We start from the raw sequence: 7657 nt of genomic DNA on the forward strand, positions 1-7657 counted from the left end.
AAGCTGATTTTTTAAAAAGTATATTCGCGATTGATTTTTTTTTGTATAATGATTTCTATTTTTTCTGTTTTCAAATCGTTCCTCTTTTCTTATTTCATTCACTTTTCTTCTTCTTATATCCTTTCTTATCGTTCCTCTCTATTTCCCCTTTCTCTAGGCATAGATAGCAAAGCCCCTAGAAAATCCAGAATCCTGAGACGTCCAGATGGTATTTTTTACAAAAAAATGAAGTCACCAATCTAAAAATGTCACTTTAATCCGATTTTAAAAAATGTGGAAAGACACATGCAGCCGATGCAGGGTTCGGCGACAGGGCATATAAAGTTTAGTAATAAAATAGAGAAATGCGAGTAAACGCAAAGAGTTGAATTTGAAAAGTTTTTCGATTTTATATTAAAATCCTACATTTTTATTTCAATAGCATGTTCGTGATATTACTTATAACCCCTTATAACATTGCATTATGAAGGGTTATATATAGATATTCCCGTGATGCACATCAGTGTTTCCACTCCTCCCGAAATTTCGGGAAATTTTACCTTTTCCAGGAAAGGTTCCGAATGAAACAAATCCATGCAGGAAATTTCGGGAAATCCAAAGATTACAAGTAAACAATAATTAAACATAGCAACTGTCAACATTTATGTTATATTTTTAAAATTGTTTGCTGAAAGTTTCGGCTGGCTACATTTTTGTACAATTTTTGTTAAAATCAAACTAAAAATTCTAGGAAATGTCTATAAATTCGAGAAGTTTGTTTTGGATCTGTGGAAACACCGATGCACATGGCCTTTGTAAGCGGGGGTGCTAAATCACCTCCAAGATTTATATGGGGGTGATGTACAGGTTTGATCCAAACACCTTCATTTTGGTGCGGAAAACAAACTTTTTATTTTTGATTGTATGATTATTTTGCTTTAAATTTTAAGTATTTTCCTTTGTCAAAACTGCTATTTTGGTATTATTGGTTTTAGTAAACATGTGATATTCATCTTTTTCTTATTTTTATTTTCACATTTTTCCTTTCTTTTCTTTTTTCTTTCTTTCTTTCTTTCCCTCTTCCTTTTAAGGGGGTAACTACCCCACTTATCTAAAATCTAGGAGGGCGTGCCCCTTCCCCTCGCTTCCATTTATCGCTACCTTTCCCATTCCCTTCGTTAGTCTGGTAACCTTATTTCGACGTCAAAGAGTCCACTCTATTGTTCTACAACACAACGAACATGACTAAAGAAAGAAAATTGGGAGAGAGAAGTAAAATGAAAGGATCTGAAAACGAAAATAAAACGACGTGTGACCAGGTTGAATTCTCTTATTCACAAAGTGCAACCCTGGACATGGAGGAATGGGGGGTCTGAACATGTGATTTTTGAAATCATGAAATGAAAATCATTACATCATTATGGAATATAAACAGGGGAAAAGACAAACAAGAACATAGCAGACATTTTCGTTTCTAATATTAAAATGTCCTTTATTTTTTCTCCTATTTCTTGTGTTGTCCAAGGTTGGAGGTTGGTTGCTAGCGACCCCCTCCCTTCACGCTAGCGCATTTACACACTGACGAGGCGGATCGGAGAGATGAAATCATATATCTCCAGAATGGACGATGAAAAAAAATTAAAATTATTGAAAGGGGGTGCGGGAACGCTATAGATTATGCCTATACCTGCGGCCCCCTCAAAAAATGGAGACGAGGGAAGTGGAAGGGGCGAGTAGCGTATAAGTTCTAAGTAATGATAATAATAGTAATAAAATAATATAATATTTATATAGCACACGTGTCCATCTTGTTAGGTGCTCAAGGTGCCCATGTATTATTATCACTGCTTGATTCGTGTGATCAAAACGAACATACCTATAATCCTTTATTTGAGCCCCTCCCCCGCGCAAACGAAAAACACTACGAACTTCCACAACCATGCAAGGGAGAGGGGGGGGGGGGGAGAAGTGGTGTTCATTTTCAAAAGTGATTATATTATTTTATTTTTTGCTCACGAGCTACACTCCATCGTAAATGTTCAAAATGTTTGTCGGTATAGCCCTTGATTCTACAAATGTATATCGGTAACGTGTACCGACGTCAGCTATACGACCATGAGTCTTGGAAGTGTTCAACACTCTCCTCAGTCACATTTTCTTCCACCATACCCAGGGCAGTACAGGCTTTCATCAGTTAAAGGTAGGGGTGGGAATTATCATTCACACTTTCCCGATAGGCCGCCAAAATCATTTTTTTTTTTTTTTTTTTTTTTTTTTTTTTTGGGGGGGGGCATTATTCACGTTATTATTTATTTATTTATTCATTTATATATTAGAGGGCTTGACCTAACTAAAGATCGAAGTTCTAATACAGTCTTATCTTACCTTATCTCATGAGGTCTAAATATATCACATGCAAGCTAAATTTATTGTATATTTTTATTTAGAACTGAGAATTGAATATTCTGGGCAGTTATTGTAATCATGAAGAAGATGCGTATCTAACGAAAAGATTCGTGCGAGCGCGAAACACAGAAGTAATTTTTAATATACTCGCCGACAAAAGTATTCGTTTTGCAGTGACTCATGAATGAACATGTAATACAAATCTCACCAATCAATAAAATGCGAGAGCGAGTTGTACATTTTCAATATCTGGGACTAAAAAATGTATATTCGAATCACATTTTCAACCATAAATTAGATGGATATATAAGCATAACTTTATGATGCGAGCGTGCATGAAGCGCGAACAGAAATTCTAATTTTCCGCCCGAAACTCGGACAATCTAAGCACTTTTTCTGTCATGTACAATATGAGTATTATTGAGAACTGAACATGTTAACCACGTTTTGAAATCATAACCAGGATGAGTATGTAATCAAACAATTAATGCGAGCGCGAAGCGCGAGCTGATTATTATTTTTTTAATTCAGATCTAAAAACTGGAAAGTTCAAGTCCGTTTTTTATTTAAAGAAGAAACGTCATATTAGAGAATTAGACGCGAGGTGATTTTTCCCCCTAGATTTAGACCTAAAACAAGACATAAAAAGCAATGGAACCATGAACAGAATGGCTATATATATATATATATATATATATATATATAAATGTGTGAAGTTATACATGTACATGTTATACATATATACATGTACATGTTATACATATATACATGTACATGTTATACATATATATATATATATATATATATATATATATATAACTCAACAATCGATTAGAGCGCGGAGCGCAAGCTGATATTTCTTCCGACATGAAAAGTGGACTTTATTACATGGCGTATCTAGCCGGGGCGGCAATGGAGGCACGTGCCCCGGGTGCTACTTTCAGTGGTGCAAAAATGGGAGATAGATGCAAAGACAGAAAGGGAAAAAATGAATAGAAAAAGCAAAGGAATTAAGACGCTGAAAAAAGGAATACCGCTGACGGTAATACCCCCGTTCTCTGTACCATTAATGCACTTTTCAACGTAAAAAAATAATCTTGCATGTCTTTACCCAGGGATGAATATTCGTGCAACTTTTAATTAGTGATATACTTATATTCTGTCCATGAATTCCAACAAACACTCCTTATTAAAAAAAATAGTTTTTCAAACTCAAATGTCATAACTTTTCATCTATAGCTACGAGTTTGCATTATTTTTATACCTTTCTTTTCATTAATTCTTGCAAACAGTTCAGAAATATAATTTTCTGGTTTGTCAAAGCTTCTCACCACGCTCTGATTTTGATGAGGGAGATAAAAACTCTCCATTAGACATTTTTAGGTGAGGATATACAAAATATCATCTCGCGCTTCGCGCTCACATTAGGGCCTACCCCGATGAGATACGTATCCTTTTCATGAATTCCTACAAAAAGCCCCTAAAATTATCCATGCTTTGATTTCCTCCCGTTTAGATTTTTCAAACTCATTGTTCTTTAACCTCCCACAAAAAGATTGGACAAAACTTCAACGTCTACAAAACTCTGCTGCCCGTCTCCTAACATACACTAAAAAGTATGACTCCATCTCGCCAATCCTCCAGTCCTTACATTGGCTGCCTGTTGATAAAAGAATCTCCTTCAAAATTATTTTACTATTATTCAATTTATTCTCTCTTCCCCCACATATCTCCGCAGCTCTATCTCAAAATATCAGCCTTCACGCAGTCTCCGCTCATCATTCTGATGCTCTATTGCTCCAGACACCCAGAACCAAACACAAATGGGGGGATGCATTCTCTGTTATAGGACCAAAGCTATGTAATCGATTGCCTATCCAATTACGCCAAATTCTCATCAACAGAAACATTCAAGTCCCAGTGAAAACTAAATTTTGATGTCCCATTAACATTCAGGAGAATTCAAATTCTATTCTTTTTCGTTTTCTATTGTTGTTGGGTGTTGTGTTTATTTTTCTACAAGCGCCATGAGCACCGAAAGGTGGACGCGTGCGCTATATAAGAAGCCACCAATATTATTATTATTATTGTTATTATTATTATTATAATTATTATCATTATCATCATTATTATTAAGATTTCCCCTCAATATTAATTTTTCAGCTCGCCCCTCGTGCTTGCATGAAATGCTTAATTAGACAAGCATCGATATGTCCCGATTGTAGGTCTCAATATCAATAATTTTCGGCTCGCGCTTCGCGAATGCGTTCATTGTCTGGATATGCATCATGTTAATTATTACAAAAAGTGCTTAGAATATTCCTTTTTAAGATCTTAATACTGAAAATAATAGGCACGTGCTTAGCGCTCGCATACGTTGTTTTCGTTAGATACGCATCATTTTCATGATAAAAAAACCCGGACTAGAATATTATGTTTTATTTTGACTGGTCGAGTGCAGAGTAAATACACAATAGACCTATATTTTGAAAGGGGTGCGATTTTAGCACTTGCCCGGGCCTCGTTTGTTCTAGATACGCCACTGTGGACATGGTGGACATTAAATTAAACAATGCGAGCGAATAGCGCGAGCTGAATATTATTATGGCCCGACAACTGGACATTCTAAGCAGGTTTTTTTAATGTAAATATCAAATTATATGTACCTCAGTAAACAATAATTGCAAGCGCGAAGCACAACAAGCTATTTTTTACATGTAGACATAAAAACTAGACATTCCTTTTGCACTTCTTGTAATAATGAATACGAAGGGTATATCATGCTCAACAATATATATTTTTTTATATATAATTGATCATGACTGGACGTTGTAAAACAATAAAGAACAAGCTGTTTGTAGCGCGAACTAAATTTACTGACATAAAAGTGAATATCTTAAAAGCGCTGCCCAACACGTAAGAAACTTGTGAAGATGATAATGGAACAGTCTGAATGATGCGAGCGCGAAGCGCGAGCTAACAATTTTGGCGACTGGGACATATGGCCGGGCAATTTTAATCACTGTACGTAAAAAAGAATGGCCTTGATTGTAAGGCGATTTAGACCTAAAACCTATATACATTCAAATCTCTCTCGGAACATGAAGCAATTAATTAGAACCGCCCTGTGTGACAGTATATTCTAATCACTGTCGGTATAGCATATATATACACGGAGTAATGGAACATTCCTTCGTGACCCAACAGTTATATCATTTTTCCGGTAGGCGTCAGTCCGACAGCCTCTTTTCTTTTCATTTTTTTTTTCTTTCCTTCTTCCACTTTTCTTCTTTCTCTTCTTCCCCATCCTCACTTCTATTTTCCCCCTCTCCCCCTTACCCCGACATGGGAAGGGGGGGGGGTCATACCCTGTTAGAGACGGCCTTTCAATATCGACGGAAATACAATTATGCTCATTCACAAGAATTTGTTTTAAAATACACGAATTTAAGTGTATTGTTATGTGATAGTTGTGGTGATGATGTATGACTAACTGTTCCATGGAATTTGAATGTTTCAGTGATTGGATCGAGCAGAAAAGGGAACTTTCGTGATTGATAACGTGTGACTAATTACACTATTTCATTTTTCATTATTTTCCCCAAATGAATGATATCATGAGGATATATTATTTTACATTTGTTTTATATTGATTTGTTATACTCGTATTTATTAGAAATTTTCATATTGTAATGCTAATTTAATTAATTTATTTTTAGGGACCCCGGGGAAGAACAGGTTGGCTATCAATAGCCAATCTGAAACGGGTCTATCCCTACGATTCTGTATTACATGCATTGTAAGCTTCATTACTGTTATATTGTTAATTTGTTATATTGGTTTTTTTTTAATTATTTGATTATGTAATGTTATTTTGTTTATATTTATGCATTTTTTTAATCGTGAATATAACCAACCAATATAAACAATACCAGATCGAAGGTAAAGGATGCTTCATATACGCTGAGGTTTCATATAAATTGTATGAAGAAAATCAATAACCAATTTACAGGTTTTCAGGTAAACGAGCTAGAAAAGAACACATAACACTATTTTCACGTAAGGTTCATATAGTAATCAGGGATGTGTAAAAAAAAAAATCAGACTTCTTTTTTACTGTAAAGAATTTACGGAAGGAGGATCGAGAGAGGGGAAGCAGAAGAAAAGAAAAGAGCGGCCGAAAGAAATGGAAAATGTAAAAGAAAAGTGATATGATTTGAAAGATGTCATGAGCGGATTATATGGCGGAGAAACTGAAAGAATTATTGACCACAATCATGGATAAAATTAAATACGATTCCTACCCCTTACAAAAAACCATTCAAATAAAAAAAATAAAAAACCAACAAAGTTTATGGATAATAATTTGTAGGTCTAATAATCATTATAGTCCGGGGTCTAGGAGTTGAGATGTTTTGGGTTTGCAACTACCCTATCTACCATGCACGTTCCAAAATAAAGTCCAAAACGGATAGGCCCCGATCGATCGGAGGGGGGGGGGGCAATACGTTGATCATGTTGATCATATAGTTTCTCCCCGGGAGTTTCTCATAAGCATCTTACGTGAAGATAGGCCTACCGAAGATTTTGATGGGATGGGAAATCCGGGATGGGAATATCTTTGTTGGGGGAGCTCGTGGAGAACGTAAAAAAAAAAAAAACACACACACACACACACACACACAAAAAAAAAACCACGGTGGTGGATGTTTCCATGCCAGGGGGGGGGGAAGGAGAGGTCACTGCCTTTATTCCGAGTTCCTACCCAGCTATGCCCCGTGCACATGACACACGAAGGCCTGTGACTACGTGGACGTAACATGACCAGAGTGGAGTTCGGATACATATTACAGCTCCATGATATTGCATTACATGGAGCTAAGATTACATTCTCTTCTCGAATCAGTCGACGGACGTTTGCTATATCGTGACCAGGTAAAAGATAATTATCAACAACCACAAGGATATATCTTGTAGTGCATGCAAAGGTAAACTAAAGAAAAGAACAGAGGGGATTTTTTTTTTTTTGGGGGGGGGGGCACAATATAGCTTCTGGAAAATCACGCTCCATCCCCGGCCCCCATGATCCACAAAAAAAAACTACTATTACTCTACACTGTAGATCCGAGATTGTATTTGTAGCCCCGGTTTGTCGCGTTCTTTTCTGTTGTTGTCGTTTTATTTGCTACTAATTTACGTCGCCAAAATATAAATTCATCAAAATCCCATGGTCTGTAAGTCTACAAAGTTCATTATGAGGCATACATGTAGC

This window comes from Lytechinus pictus, chromosome 2, assembly GCF_037042905.1.
Source record: "Lytechinus pictus isolate F3 Inbred chromosome 2, Lp3.0, whole genome shotgun sequence".
Classification (NCBI taxonomy): Eukaryota; Metazoa; Echinodermata; class Echinoidea; order Temnopleuroida; family Toxopneustidae; genus Lytechinus; species Lytechinus pictus.